Source organism: Aulonocara stuartgranti (genome assembly GCF_965226115.1).
Source record: "Aulonocara stuartgranti genome assembly, chromosome: 11".
In the NCBI taxonomy this organism is placed as follows: domain Eukaryota; kingdom Metazoa; phylum Chordata; class Actinopteri; order Cichliformes; family Cichlidae; genus Aulonocara; species Aulonocara stuartgranti.
The window spans coordinates 39,850,030-39,864,922 of NC_138947.1; positions in this window are offsets into that span (position 1 = coordinate 39,850,030).

The window sequence follows — 14,893 nt, forward strand, 5'->3', positions numbered from 1 at the left end:
CGGAATGCACCAAGGTTCCGGAATGTTCAGAATTCCGGAATGTTCAGAGTTCCGGAATGCACCAAGGTTCCGGAATGCACAAAGGTTCCGGAATGTTCAGAGTTCCGGAATGTTCAGAGTTCCGGAATGCACCAAGGTTCCGGAATGTTCGGAATTCCGGAATGCACCAAGGTTCCGGAATGTTCGGAATTCCGGAATGTTCAGAGTTCCGGAATGCACCAAGGTTCCGGAATGTTCGGAATTCCGGAATGTTCAGAGTTCCGGAATGTTCAGAGTTCCGGAATGTTCAGAGTTCCGGAATGTTCAGAATTCCTGAATGCACCAAGGTTCCGGAATGTTCGGAATTCCGGAATGTTCAGAGTTCCGGAATGTTCAGAGTTCCGGAATGTTCAGAGTTCCGGAATGCACCAAGGTTCCGGAATGCACAAAGGTTCCGGAATGTTCAGAGTTCCGGAATGCACCAAGGTTCCGGAATGTTCGGAATTCCGGAATGTTCAGAGTTCCGGAATGTTCAGAGTTCCGGAATGCACCAAGGTTCCGGAATGTTCGGAATTCCGGAATGTTCAGAGTTCCGGAATGTTCAGAGTTCCGGAATGTTCAGAGTTCCGGAATGCACCAAGGTTCCGGAATGTTCGGAATTCCGGAATGTTCAGAGTTCCGGAATGCACCAAGGTTCCGGAATGTTCAGAGTTCCGGAATGCACCAAGGTTCCGGAATGTTCGGAATTCCGGAATGTTCAGAGTTCCGGAATGTTCAGAGTTCCGGAATGCACCAAGGTTCCGGAATGTTCGGAATTCCGGAATGTTCAGAGTTCCGGAATGCACCAAGGTTCCGGAATGTTCGGAATTCCGGAATGCACCAAGGTTCCGGAATGTTCGGAATTCCGGAATGTTCAGAGTTCCGGAATGTTCAGAGTTCCGGATTGCACAAAGGTTCCGGAATTCAGAGTTCCGGAATGCAGCAAGGTTCCGGAATGTTCAGAGTTCCGGAATTCACCAAGGTTCCGGAATGCACAAAGGTTCCGGAATGTTCGGAATTCCGGAATGCACCAAGGTTCCGGAATGTTCAGAGTTCCGGAATGTACCAAGGTTCCGGAATGTTCAGAGTTCCGGAATGTACCAAGGTTCCGGAATGTTGAGTTCCGGAATGCACCAAGGTTCCGGAATGTTCGGAATTCCGGAATGCACCAAGGTTCCGGAATGTTCGGAGTTCCGGAATGCACCAAGGTTCCGGAATGTTCAGAATTCCGGAATGTTCAGAGTTCCGGAATGCACCAAGGTTCCGGAATGCACAAAGGTTCCGGAATGTTCAGAGTTCCGGAATGTTCAGAGTTCCGGAATGTTCGGAATTCCGGAATGTTCAGAGTTCCGGAATGTTCAGAGTTCCGGAATGTTCAGAGTTCCGGAATGTTCAGAATTCCTGAATGCACCAAGGTTCCGGAATGTTCGGAATTCCGGAATGTTCAGAGTTCCGGAATGTTCAGAGTTCCGGAATGCACCAAGGTTCCGGAATGCACAAAGGTTCCGGAATGTTCAGAGTTCCGGAATGCACCAAGGTTCCGGAATGTTCGGAATTCCGGAATGTTCAGAGTTCCGGAATGCACCAAGGTTCCGGAATGTTCGGAATTCTGGAATGTTCAGAGTTCCGGAATGTTCAGAGTTCCGGAATGCACCAAGGTTCCGGAATGTTCGGAATTCCGGAATGCACCAAGGTTCCGGAATGTTCGGAATTCCGGAATGCACCAAGGTTCCGGAATGTTGAGTTCCGGAATGCACCAAGGTTCCGGAATGTTCGGAATTCCGGAATGTTCAGAGTTCCGGAATGTTCAGAGTTCCGGAATGCACCAAGGTTCCGGAATGTTCGGAATTCCGGAATGCACCAAGGTTCCGGAATGTTCGGAGTTCCGGAATGCACCAAGGTTCCGGAATGTTCAGAATTCCGGAATGTTCAGAGTTCCGGAATGCACCAAGGTTCCGGAATGCACAAAGGTTCCGGAATGTTCAGAGTTCCGGAATGTTCAGAGTTCCGGAATGCACCAAGGTTCCGGAATGTTCGGAATTCCGGAATGCACCAAGGTTCCGGAATGTTCGGAATTCCGGAATGTTCAGAGTTCCGGAATGCACCAAGGTTCCGGAATGTTCGGAATTCCGGAATGTTCAGAGTTCCGGAATGTTCAGAGTTCCGGAATGTTCAGAGTTCCGGAATGTTCAGAATTCCTGAATGCACCAAGGTTCCGGAATGTTCGGAATTCCGGAATGTTCAGAGTTCCGGAATGTTCAGAGTTCCGGAATGTTCAGAGTTCCGGAATGCACCAAGGTTCCGGAATGCACAAAGGTTCCGGAATGTTCAGAGTTCCGGAATGCACCAAGGTTCCGGAATGTTCGGAATTCCGGAATGTTCAGAGTTCCGGAATGTTCAGAGTTCCGGAATGCACCAAGGTTCCGGAATGTTCGGAATTCCGGAATGTTCAGAGTTCCGGAATGTTCAGAGTTCCGGAATGTTCAGAGTTCCGGAATGCACCAAGGTTCCGGAATGTTCGGAATTCCGGAATGTTCAGAGTTCCGGAATGCACCAAGGTTCCGGAATGTTCAGAGTTCCGGAATGCACCAAGGTTCCGGAATGTTCGGAATTCCGGAATGTTCAGAGTTCCGGAATGTTCAGAGTTCCGGAATGCACCAAGGTTCCGGAATGTTCGGAATTCCGGAATGTTCAGAGTTCCGGAATGCACCAAGGTTCCGGAATGTTCGGAATTCCGGAATGCACCAAGGTTCCGGAATGTTCGGAATTCCGGAATGTTCAGAGTTCCGGAATGTTCAGAGTTCCGGATTGCACAAAGGTTCCGGAATTCAGAGTTCCGGAATGCAGCAAGGTTCCGGAATGTTCAGAGTTCCGGAATTCACCAAGGTTCCGGAATGCACAAAGGTTCCGGAATGTTCGGAATTCCGGAATGCACCAAGGTTCCGGAATGTTCAGAGTTCCGGAATGTACCAAGGTTCCGGAATGTTCAGAGTTCCGGAATTCACCAAGGTTCCGGAATGCACAAAGGTTCCGGAATGTTCGGAATTCCGGAATGCACCAAGGTTCCGGAATGTTCAGAGTTCCGGAATGTACCAAGGTTCCGGAATGTTCGGAATTCCGGAATGCACCAAGGTTCCGGAATGTTCGGAGTTCCGGAATGCACCAAGGTTCCGGAATGTTCAGAATTCCGGAATGTTCAGAGTTCCGGAATGCACCAAGGTTCCGGAATGCACAAAGGTTCCGGAATGTTCAGAGTTCCGGAATGTTCAGAGTTCCGGAATGTTCAGAGTTCCGGAATGCACCAAGGTTCCGGAATGTTCGGAATTCCGGAATGTTCAGAGTTCCGGAATGCACCAAGGTTCCGGAATGTTCAGAGTTCCGGAATGCACCAAGGTTCCGGAATGTTCGGAATTCCGGAATGTTCAGAGTTCCGGAATGTTCAGAGTTTCGGAATGCACCAAGGTTCCGGAATGTTCGGAATTCCGGAATGTTCAGAGTTCCGGAATGCACCAAGGTTCCGGAATGTTCGGAATTCCGGAATGCACCAAGGTTCCGGAATGTTCGGAATTCCGGAATGTTCAGAGTTCCGGAATGTTCAGAGTTCCGGATTGCACAAAGGTTCCGGAATTCAGAGTTCCGGAATGCAGCAAGGTTCCGGAATGTTCAGAGTTCCGGAATTCACCAAGGTTCCGGAATGCACCAAGGTTCCGGAATGTTCGGAATTCCGGAATGCACCAAGGTTCCGGAATGTTCAGAGTTCCGGAATGTACCAAGGTTCCGGAATGTTCAGAGTTCCGGAATGTACCAAGGTTCCGGAATGTTGAGTTCCGGAATGCACCAAGGTTCCGGAATGTTCGGAATTCCGGAATGCACCAAGGTTCCGGAATGTTCGGAGTTCCGGAATGCACCAAGGTTCCGGAATGTTCAGAATTCCGGAATGTTCAGAGTTCCGGAATGCACCAAGGTTCCGGAATGCACAAAGGTTCCGGAATGTTCAGAGTTCCGGAATGTTCAGAGTTCCGGAATGCACCAAGGTTCCGGAATGCACCAAGGTTCCGGAATGTTTGGAATTCCGGAATGTTCAGAGTTCCGGAATGCACCAAGGTTCCGGAATGTTCGGAATTCCGGAATGCACCAAGGTTCCGGAATGTTCGGAATTCCGGAATGTTCAGAGTTCCGGAATGCACCAAGGTTCCGGAATGTTCAGAGTTCCGGAATGTTCAGAGTTCCGGAATGTTCAGAGTTCCGGAATGTTCAGAATTCCTGAATGCACCAAGGTTCCGGAATGTTCGGAGTTCCGGAATGTTCAGAGTTCCGGAATGTTCAGAGTTCCGGAATGCACCAAGGTTCCGGAATGTTCGGAATTCCGGAATGTTCAGAGTTCCGGAATGCACCAAGGTTCCGGAATGTTCGGAATTCCGGAATGCACCAAGGTTCCGGAATGTTCGGAATTCCGGAATGTTCAGAGTTCCGGAATGTTCAGAGTTCCGGATTGCACAAAGGTTCCGGAATTCAGAGTTCCGGAATGCAGCAAGGTTCCGGAATGTTCAGAGTTCCGGAATTCACCAAGGTTCCGGAATGCACAAAGGTTCCGGAATGTTCAGAGTTCCGGAATGCACCAAGGTTCCGGAATGTTCGGAATTCCGGAATGCACCAAGGTTCCGGAATGTTCAGAGTTCCGGAATGTACCAAGGTTCCGGAATGTTCAGAGTTCCGGAATGTACCAAGGTTCCGGAATGTTGAGTTCCGGAATGCACCAAGGTTCCGGAATGTTCGGAATTCCGGAATGCACCAAGGTTCCGGAATGTTCGGAGTTCCGGAATGCACCAAGGTTCCGGAATGTTCAGAATTCCGGAATGTTCAGAGTTCCGGAATGCACCAAGGTTCCGGAATGCACAAAGGTTCCGGAATGTTCAGAGTTCCGGAATGTTCAGAGTTCCGGAATGCACCAAGGTTCCGGAATGCACCAAGGTTCCGGAATGTTTGGAATTCCGGAATGTTCAGAGTTCCGGAATGCACCAAGGTTCCGGAATGTTCGGAATTCCGGAATGCACCAAGGTTCCGGAATGTTCGGAATTCCGGAATGTTCAGAGTTCCGGAATGCACCAAGGTTCCGGAATGTTCAGAGTTCCGGAATGTTCAGAGTTCCGGAATGTTCAGAGTTCCGGAATGTTCAGAATTCCTGAATGCACCAAGGTTCCGGAATGTTCGGAGTTCCGGAATGTTCAGAGTTCCGGAATGTTCAGAGTTCCGGAATGTTCAGAATTCCTGAATGCACCAAGGTTCCGGAATGTTCGGAATTCCGGAATGTTCAGAGTTCCGGAATGTTCAGAGTTCCGGAATGCACCAAGGTTCCGGAATGCACAAAGGTTCCGGAATGTTCAGAGTTCCGGAATGCACCAAGGTTCCGGAATGTTCGGAATTCCGGAAGGTTCAGAGTTCCGGAATGTTCAGAGTTCCGGAATGCACCAAGGTTCCGGAATGTTCGGAATTCCGGAATGTTCAGAGTTCCGGAATGTTCAGAGTTCCGGAATGTTCAGAATTCCTGAATGCACCAAGGTTCCGGAATGTTCGGAATTCCGGAATGTTCAGAGTTCCGGAATGTTCAGAGTTCCGGAATGCACCAAGGTTCCGGAATGCACAAAGGTTCCGGAATGTTCAGAGTTCCGGAATGCAGCAAGGTTCCGGAATGTTCGGAATTCCGGAAGGTTCAGAGTTCCGGAATGTTCAGAGTTCCGGAATGCACCAAGGTTCCGGAATGTTCGGAATTCCGGAATGTTCAGAGTTCCGGAATGTTCAGAGTTCCGGAATGTTCAGAGTTCCGGAATGCACCAAGGTTCCGGAATGTTCGGAATTCCGGAATGTTCAGAGTTCCGGAATGCACCAAGGTTCCGGAATGTTCAGAGTTCCGGAATGCACCAAGGTTCCGGAATGTTCGGAATTCCGGAATGTTCAGAGTTCCGGAATGTTCAGAGTTCCGGAATGCACCAAGGTTCCGGAATGTTCGGAATTCCGGAATGTTCAGAGTTCCGGAATGCACCAAGGTTCCGGAATGTTCGGAATTCCGGAATGCACCAAGGTTCCGGAATGTTCGGAATTCCGGAATGTTCAGAGTTCCGGAATGCACCAAGGTTCCGGAATGTTCGGAATTCCGGAATGCACCAAGGTTCCGGAATGTTCGGAATTCCGGAATGTTCAGAGTTCCGGAATGTTCAGAGTTCCGGATTGCACAAAGGTTCCGGAATTCAGAGTTCCGGAATGCAGCAAGGTTCCGGAATGTTCAGAGTTCCGGAATTCACCAAGGTTCCGGAATGCACAAAGGTTCCGGAATGTTCAGAGTTCCGGAATGCACCAAGGTTCCGGAATGTTCGGAATTCCGGAATGCACCAAGGTTCCGGAATGTTCAGAGTTCCGGAATGTACCAAGGTTCCGGAATGTTCAGAGTTCCGGAATGTACCAAGGTTCCGGAATGTTGAGTTCCGGAATGCACCAAGGTTCCGGAATGTTCGGAATTCCGGAATGCACCAAGGTTCCGGAATGTTCGGAGTTCCGGAATGCACCAAGGTTCCGGAATGTTCAGAATTCCGGAATGTTCAGAGTTCCGGAATGCACCAAGGTTCCGGAATGCACAAAGGTTCCGGAATGTTCAGAGTTCCGGAATGTTCAGAGTTCCGGAATGCACCAAGGTTCCGGAATGCACCAAGGTTCCGGAATGTTTGGAATTCCGGAATGTTCAGAGTTCCGGAATGCACCAAGGTTCCGGAATGTTCGGAATTCCGGAATGCACCAAGGTTCCGGAATGTTCGGAATTCCGGAATGTTCAGAGTTCCGGAATGCACCAAGGTTCCGGAATGTTCAGAGTTCCGGAATGTTCAGAGTTCCGGAATGTTCAGAGTTCCGGAATGTTCAGAATTCCTGAATGCACCAAGGTTCCGGAATGTTCGGAGTTCCGGAATGTTCAGAGTTCCGGAATGTTCAGAGTTCCGGAATGTTCAGAATTCCTGAATGCACCAAGGTTCCGGAATGTTCGGAATTCCGGAATGTTCAGAGTTCCGGAATGTTCAGAGTTCCGGAATGCACCAAGGTTCCGGAATGCACAAAGGTTCCGGAATGTTCAGAGTTCCGGAATGCACCAAGGTTCCGGAATGTTCAGAATTCCGGAAGGTTCAGAGTTCCGGAATGTTCAGAGTTCCGGAATGCACCAAGGTTCCGGAATGTTCGGAATTCCGGAATGCATCAAGGTTCCGGAATGTTCAGAGTTCCGGAATGCACCAAGGTTCCGGAATGTTCGGAATTCCGGAATGTTCAGAGTTCCGGAATGTTCAGAGTTCCGGAATGCACCAAGGTTCCGGAATGTTCGGAATTCCGGAATGTTCAGAGTTCCGGAATGTTCAGAGTTCCGGAATGTTCAGAGTTCCGGAATGCACCAAGGTTCCGGAATGTTCGGAATTCCGGAATGTTCAGAGTTCCGGAATGTTCAGAGTTCCGGAATGTTCAGAGTTCCGGAATGTTCAGCGTTCCGGAATGTTCAGAGTTCCGGAATGCACCAAGGTTCCGGAATGCACCAAGGTTCCGGAATGTTTGGAATTCCGGAATGTTCAGAGTTCCGGAATGCACCAAGGTTCCGGAATGTTCGGAATTCCGGAATGTTCAGAGTTCCGGAATGCACCAAGGTTCCGGAATGTTTGGAATTCCGGAATGTTCAGAGTTCCGGAATGCACCAAGGTTCCGGAATGTTCGGAATTCCGGAATGTACCAAGGTTCCGGAATGTTCAGAGTTCCGGAATGCACCAAGGTTCCGGAATGTTCGGAATTCCGGAATGCACCAAGGTTCCGGAATGTTCGGAATTCCGGAATGTTCAGAGTTCCGGAATGTTCAGAGTTCCGGAATGTTCAGAATTCCTGAATGTTCAGAGTTCCGGAATGTTCAGAGTTCCGGAATGTTCAGAGTTCCGGAATGCACCAAGGTTCCGGAATGTTCGGAATTCCGGAATGTTCAGAGTTCCGGAATGCACCAAGGTTCCGGAATGTTCAGAGTTCCGGAATGCACCAAGGTTCCGGAATGTTCGGAATTCCGGAATGTTCAGAGTTCCGGAATGTTCAGAGTTCCGGAATGCACCAAGGTTCCGGAATGTTCGGAATTCCGGAATGTTCAGAGTTCCGGAATGTTCAGAGTTCCGGAATGCACCAAGGTTCCGGAATGTTCGGAATTCCGGAATGTTCAGAGTTCCGGAATGCACCAAGGTTCCGGAATGTTCGGAATTCCGGAATGTTCAGAGTTCCGGAATGCACCAAGGTTCCGGAATGCACAAAGGTTCCGGAATGTTCGGAATTCCGGAATGTTCGGAATTCCGGAGTGTACCAAGGTTCCGGAATGTTCAGAAATCCGGAATGTTCAGAGTTCCGGAATGTTCAGAGTTCCGGAATGCAGCAAGGTTCCGGAATGTTCAGAGTTCCGGAATGCAGCAAGGTTCCGGAATGTTCAGAGTTCCGGAATGCACCAAGGTTCCGGAATGCACAAAGGTTCCGGAATGTTCAGAGTTCCGGAATGCACCAAGGTTCCGGAATGTTCGGAATTCCGGAATGTTCAGAGTTCCGGAATGCACCAAGGTTCCGGAATGTTCGGAATTCTGGAATGTTCAGAGTTCCGGAATGTTCAGAGTTCCGGAATGCACCAAGGTTCCGGAATGTTCGGAATTCCGGAATGTACCAAGGTTCCGGAATGTTCGGAATTCCGGAATGCACCAAGGTTCCGGAATGTTCAGAGTTCCGGAATGTACCAAGGTTCCGGAATGTTCAGAGTTCCGGAATGTACCAAGGTTCCGGAATGTTGAGTTCCGGAATGCACCAAGGTTCCGGAATGTTCGGAATTCCGGAATGTTCAGAGTTCCGGAATGTTCAGAGTTCCGGAATGCACCAAGGTTCCGGAATGTTCGGAATTCCGGAATGCACCAAGGTTCCGGAATGTTCGGCGTTCCGGAATGCACCAAGGTTCCGGAATGTTCAGAATTCCGGAATGTTCAGAGTTCCGGAATGCACCAAGGTTCCGGAATGCACAAAGGTTCCGGAATGTTCAGAGTTCCGGAATGTTCAGAGTTCCGGAATGCACCAAGGTTCCGGAATGCACCAAGGTTCCGGAATGTTTGGAATTCCGGAATGTTCAGAGTTCCGGAATGCACCAAGGTTCCGGAATGTTCGGAATTCCGGAATGTTCAGAGTTCCGGAATGTTCAGAGTTCCGGAATGTTCAGAGTTCCGGAATGTTCAGAATTCCTGAATGCACCAAGGTTCCGGAATGTTCGGAGTTCCGGAATGTTCAGAGTTCCGGAATGTTCAGAGTTCCGGAATGTTCAGAGTTCCGGAATGTTCAGAATTCCTGAATGCACCAAGGTTCCGGAATGTTCGGAATTCCGGAATGTTCAGAGTTCCGGAATGTTCAGAGTTCCGGAATGCACCAAGGTTCCGGAATGCACAAAGGTTCCGGAATGTTCAGAGTTCCGGAATGCACCAAGGTTCCGGAATGTTCGGAATTCCGGAATGTTCAGAGTTCCGGAATGCACCAAGGTTCCGGAATGTTCGGAATTCTGGAATGTTCAGAGTTCCGGAATGTTCAGAGTTCCGGAATGTTCAGAGTTCCGGAATGCACCAAGGTTCCGGAATGTTCGGAATTCCGGAATGCACCAAGGTTCCGGAATGTTCGGAGTTCCGGAATGCACCAAGGTTCCGGAATGTTCAGAATTCCGGAATGTTCAGAGTTCCGGAATGCACCAAGGTTCCGGAATGCACCAAGGTTCCGGAATGTTTGGAATTCCGGAATGTTCAGAGTTCCGGAATGCACCAAGGTTCCGGAATGTTCGGAATTCCGGAATGCACCAAGGTTCCGGAATGTTCGGAATTCCGGAATGTTCAGAGTTCCGGAATGCACCAAGGTTCCGGAATGTTCGGAATTCCGGAATGTTCAGAGTTCCGGAATGCACCAAGGTTCCGGAATGTTCGGAATTCCGGAATGTTCAGAATTCCTGAATGCACCAAGGTTCCGGAATGTTCGGAATTCCGGAATGTTCAGAGTTCCGGAATGTTCAGAGTTCCTGAATGCACCAAGGTTCCGGAATGTTCGGAATTCCGGAATGTTCAGAGTTCCGGAATGTTCAGAGTTCCGGAATGTTCAGAGTTCCGGAATGCACCAAGGTTCCGGAATGCACAAAGGTTCCGGAATGTTCAGAGTTCCGGAATGCACCAAGGTTCCGGAATGTTCGGAATTCCGGAATGTTCAGAGTTCCGGAATGTTCAGAGTTCCGGAATGCACCAAGGTTCCGGAATGTTCGGAATTCCGGAATGTTCAGAGTTCCGGAATGTTCAGAGTTCCGGAATGCACCAAGGTTCCGGAATGTTCGGAATTCCGGAATGTTCAGAGTTCCGGAATGTTCAGAGTTCCGGAATGCACCAAGGTTCCGGAATGTTCGGAATTCCGGAATGTTCAGAGTTCCGGAATGCACCAAGGTTCCGGAATGTTCGGAATTCCGGAATGCACCTAGGTTCCGGAATGTTCGGAATTCCGGAATGTTCAGAGTTCCAGAATGTTCAGAGTTCCGGAATGTTCAGAGTTCCGGAATGTTCAGAATTCCTGAATGCACCAAGGTTCCGGAATGTTCGGAATTCCGGAATGTTCAGAGTTCCGGAATGTTCAGAGTTCCGGAATGCACCAAGGTTCCGGAATGTTCGGAATTCTGGAATGTTCAGAGTTCCGGAATGTTCAGAGTTCCGGAATGCACCAAGGTTCCGGAATGTTCGGAATTCCGGAATGCACCAAGGTTCCGGAATGTTCGGAATTCCGGAATGCACCAAGGTTCCGGAATGTTCGGAATTCCGGAATGCACCAAGGTTCCGGAATGTTGAGTTCCGGAATGCACCAAGGTTCCGGAATGTTCGGAATTCCGGAATGTTCAGAGTTCCGGAATGTTCAGAGTTCCGGAATGCACCAAGGTTCCGGAATGTTCGGAATTCCGGAATGTTCAGAGTTCCGGAATGCACCAAGGTTCCGGAATGTTCAGAGTTCCGGAATGCACCAAGGTTCCGGAATGTTCGGAATTCCGGAATGTTCAGAGTTCCGGAATGTTCAGAGTTCCGGAATGCACCAAGGTTCCGGAATGTTCGGAATTCCGGAATGTTCAGAGTTCCGGAATGTTCAGAATTCCTGAATGCACCAAGGTTCCGGAATGTTCAGAGTTCCGGAATGTTCAGAGTTCCGGAATGTTCAGAGTTCCGGAATGTTCAGAATTCCTGAATGCACCAAGGTTCCGGAATGTTCGGAATTCCGGAATGTTCAGAGTTCCGGAATGTTCAGAGTTCCGGAATGCACCAAGGTTCCGGAATGCACAAAGGTTCCGGAATGTTCAGAGTTCCGGAATGCACCAAGGTTCCGGAATGTTCGGAATTCCGGAATGTTCAGAGTTCCGGAATGCACCAAGGTTCCGGAATGTTCGGAATTCTGGAATGTTCAGAGTTCCGGAATGTTCAGAGTTCCGGAATGTTCAGAGTTCCGGAATGCACCAAGGTTCCGGAATGTTCGGAATTCCGGAATGCACCAAGGTTCCGGAATGTTCGGAGTTCCGGAATGCACCAAGGTTCCGGAATGTTCAGAATTCCGGAATGTTCAGAGTTCCGGAATGCACCAAGGTTCCGGAATGCACCAAGGTTCCGGAATGTTTGGAATTCCGGAATGTTCAGAGTTCCGGAATGCACCAAGGTTCCGGAATGTTCGGAATTCCGGAATGCACCAAGGTTCCGGAATGTTCGGAATTCCGGAATGTTCAGAGTTCCGGAATGCACCAAGGTTCCGGAATGTTCGGAATTCCGGAATGTTCAGAGTTCCGGAATGCACCAAGGTTCCGGAATGTTCGGAATTCCGGAATGTTCAGAATTCCTGAATGCACCAAGGTTCCGGAATGTTCGGAATTCCGGAATGTTCAGAGTTCCGGAATGTTCAGAGTTCCTGAATGCACCAAGGTTCCGGAATGTTCGGAATTCCGAAATGTTCAGAGTTCCGGAATGTTCAGAGTTCCGGAATGTTCAGAGTTCCGGAATGCACCAAGGTTCCGGAATGCACAAAGGTTCCGGAATGTTCAGAGTTCCGGAATGCACCAAGGTTCCGGAATGTTCGGAATTCCGGAATGTTCAGAGTTCCGGAATGTTCAGAGTTCCGGAATGCACCAAGGTTCCGGAATGTTCGGAATTCCGGAATGTTCAGAGTTCCGGAATGTTCAGAGTTCCGGAATGCACCAAGGTTCCGGAATGTTCGGAATTCCGGAATGTTCAGAGTTCCGGAATGTTCAGAGTTCCGGAATGCACCAAGGTTCCGGAATGTTCGGAATTCCGGAATGTTCAGAGTTCCGGAATGCACCAAGGTTCCGGAATGTTCGGAATTCCGGAATGCACCAAGGTTCCGGAATGTTCGGAATTCCGGAATGTTCAGAGTTCCAGAATGTTCAGAGTTCCGGAATGTTCAGAGTTCCGGAATGTTCAGAATTCCTGAATGCACCAAGGTTCCGGAATGTTCGGAATTCCGGAATGTTCAGAGTTCCGGAATGTTCAGAGTTCCGGAATGCACCAAGGTTCCGGAATGTTCGGAATTCTGGAATGTTCAGAGTTCCGGAATGTTCAGAGTTCCGGAATGCACCAAGGTTCCGGAATGTTCGGAATTCCGGAATGCACCAAGGTTCCGGAATGTTCGGAATTCCGGAATGCACCAAGGTTCCGGAATGTTCGGAATTCCGGAATGCACCAAGGTTCCGGAATGTTGAGTTCCGGAATGCACCAAGGTTCCGGAATGTTCGGAATTCCGGAATGTTCAGAGTTCCGGAATGTTCAGAGTTCCGGAATGCACCAAGGTTCCGGAATGTTCGGAATTCCGGAATGTTCAGAGTTCCGGAATGCACCAAGGTTCCGGAATGTTCAGAGTTCCGGAATGCACCAAGGTTCCGGAATGTTCGGAATTCCGGAATGTTCAGAGTTCCGGAATGTTCAGAGTTCCGGAATGCACCAAGGTTCCGGAATGTTCGGAATTCCGGAATGTTCAGAGTTCCGGAATGTTCAGAGTTCCGGAATGCACCAAGGTTCCGGAATGTTCGGAATTCCGGAATGTTCAGAGTTCCGGAATGCACCAAGGTTCCGGAATGTTCGGAATTCCGGAATGCACCAAGGTTCCGGAATGTTCGGAATTCCGGAATGTTCAGAGTTCCAGAATGTTCAGAGTTCCGGAATGTTCAGAGTTCCGGAATGTTCAGAATTCCTGAATGCACCAAGGTTCCGGAATGTTCGGAATTCCGGAATGTTCAGAGTTCCGGAATGTTCAGAGTTCCGGAATGCACCAAGGTTCCGGAATGTTCGGAATTCTGGAATGTTCAGAGTTCCGGAATGTTCAGAGTTCCGGATTGCACCAAGGTTCCGGAATGTTCGGAATTCCGGAATGCACCAAGGTTCCGGAATGTTCGGAATTCCGGAATGCACCAAGGTTCCGGAATGTTCGGAATTCCGGAATGCACCAAGGTTCCGGAATGTTGAGTTCCGGAATGCACCAAGGTTCCGGAATGTTCGGAATTCCGGAATGTTCAGAGTTCCGGAATGTTCAGAGTTCCGGAATGCACCAAGGTTCCGGAATGTTCGGAATTCCGGAATGCACCAAGGTTCCGGAATGTTCGGAATTCCGGAATGTTCAGAGTTCCGGAATGCACCAAGGTTCCGGAATGTTCGGAATTCCGGAATGTTCAGAGTTCCGGAATGTTCAGAGTTCCGGAATGTTCAGAGTTCCGGAATGTTCAGAATTCCTGAATGCACCAAGGTTCCGGAATGTTCGGAATTCCGGAATGTTCAGAGTTCCGGAATGTTCAGAGTTCCGGAATGCACCAAGGTTCCGGAATGCACAAAGGTTCCGGAATGTTCAGAGTTCCGGAATGCACCAAGGTTCCGGAATGTTCGGAATTCCGGAAGGTTCAGAGTTCCGGAATGTTCAGAGTTCCGGAATGCACCAAGGTTCCGGAATGTTCGGAATTCCGGAATGTTCAGAGTTCCGGAATGTTCAGAGTTCCGGAATGTTCAGAGTTCCGGAATGCACCAAGGTTCCGGAATGTTCGGAATTCCGGAATGTTCAGAGTTCCGGAATGCACCAAGGTTCCGGAATGTTCAGAGTTCCGGAATGCACCAAGGTTCCGGAATGTTCGGAATTCCGGAATGTTCAGAGTTCCGGAATGTTCAGAGTTCCGGAATGCACCAAGGTTCCGGAATGTTCGGAATTCCGGAATGTTCAGAGTTCCGGAATGTTCAGAGTTCCGGAATGCACCAAGGTTCCGGAATGTTCGGAATTCCGGAATGTTCAGAGTTCCGGAATGCACCAAGGTTCCGGAATGTTCGGAATTCCGGAATGCACCAAGGTTCCGGAATGTTCGGAATTCCGGAATGTTCAGAGTTCCGGAATGTTCAGAGTTCCGGAATGTTCAGAGTTCCGGAATGCACCAAGGTTCCGGAATGCACAAAGGTTCCGGAATGTTCAGAGTTCCGGAATGTTCAGAGTTCCGGAATGCACCAAGGTTCCGGAATGTTCGGAATTCCGGAATGTTCAGAGTTCCGGAATGTTCAGAGTTCCGGAATGCACCAAGGTTCCGGAATGTTCGGAATTCCGGAATGCATCAAGGTTCCGGAATGTTCAGAGTTCCGGAATGCACCAAGGTTCCGGAATGTTCGGAATTCCGGAATGTTCAGAGTTCCGGAATGTTCAGAGTTCCGGAATGCACCAAGGTTCCGGAATGTTCGGAATTCCGGAATGCATCAAGGTTCCGGAATGTTCAGAGTTCCGGAATGCACCAAGGTTCCGGAATGTTCGG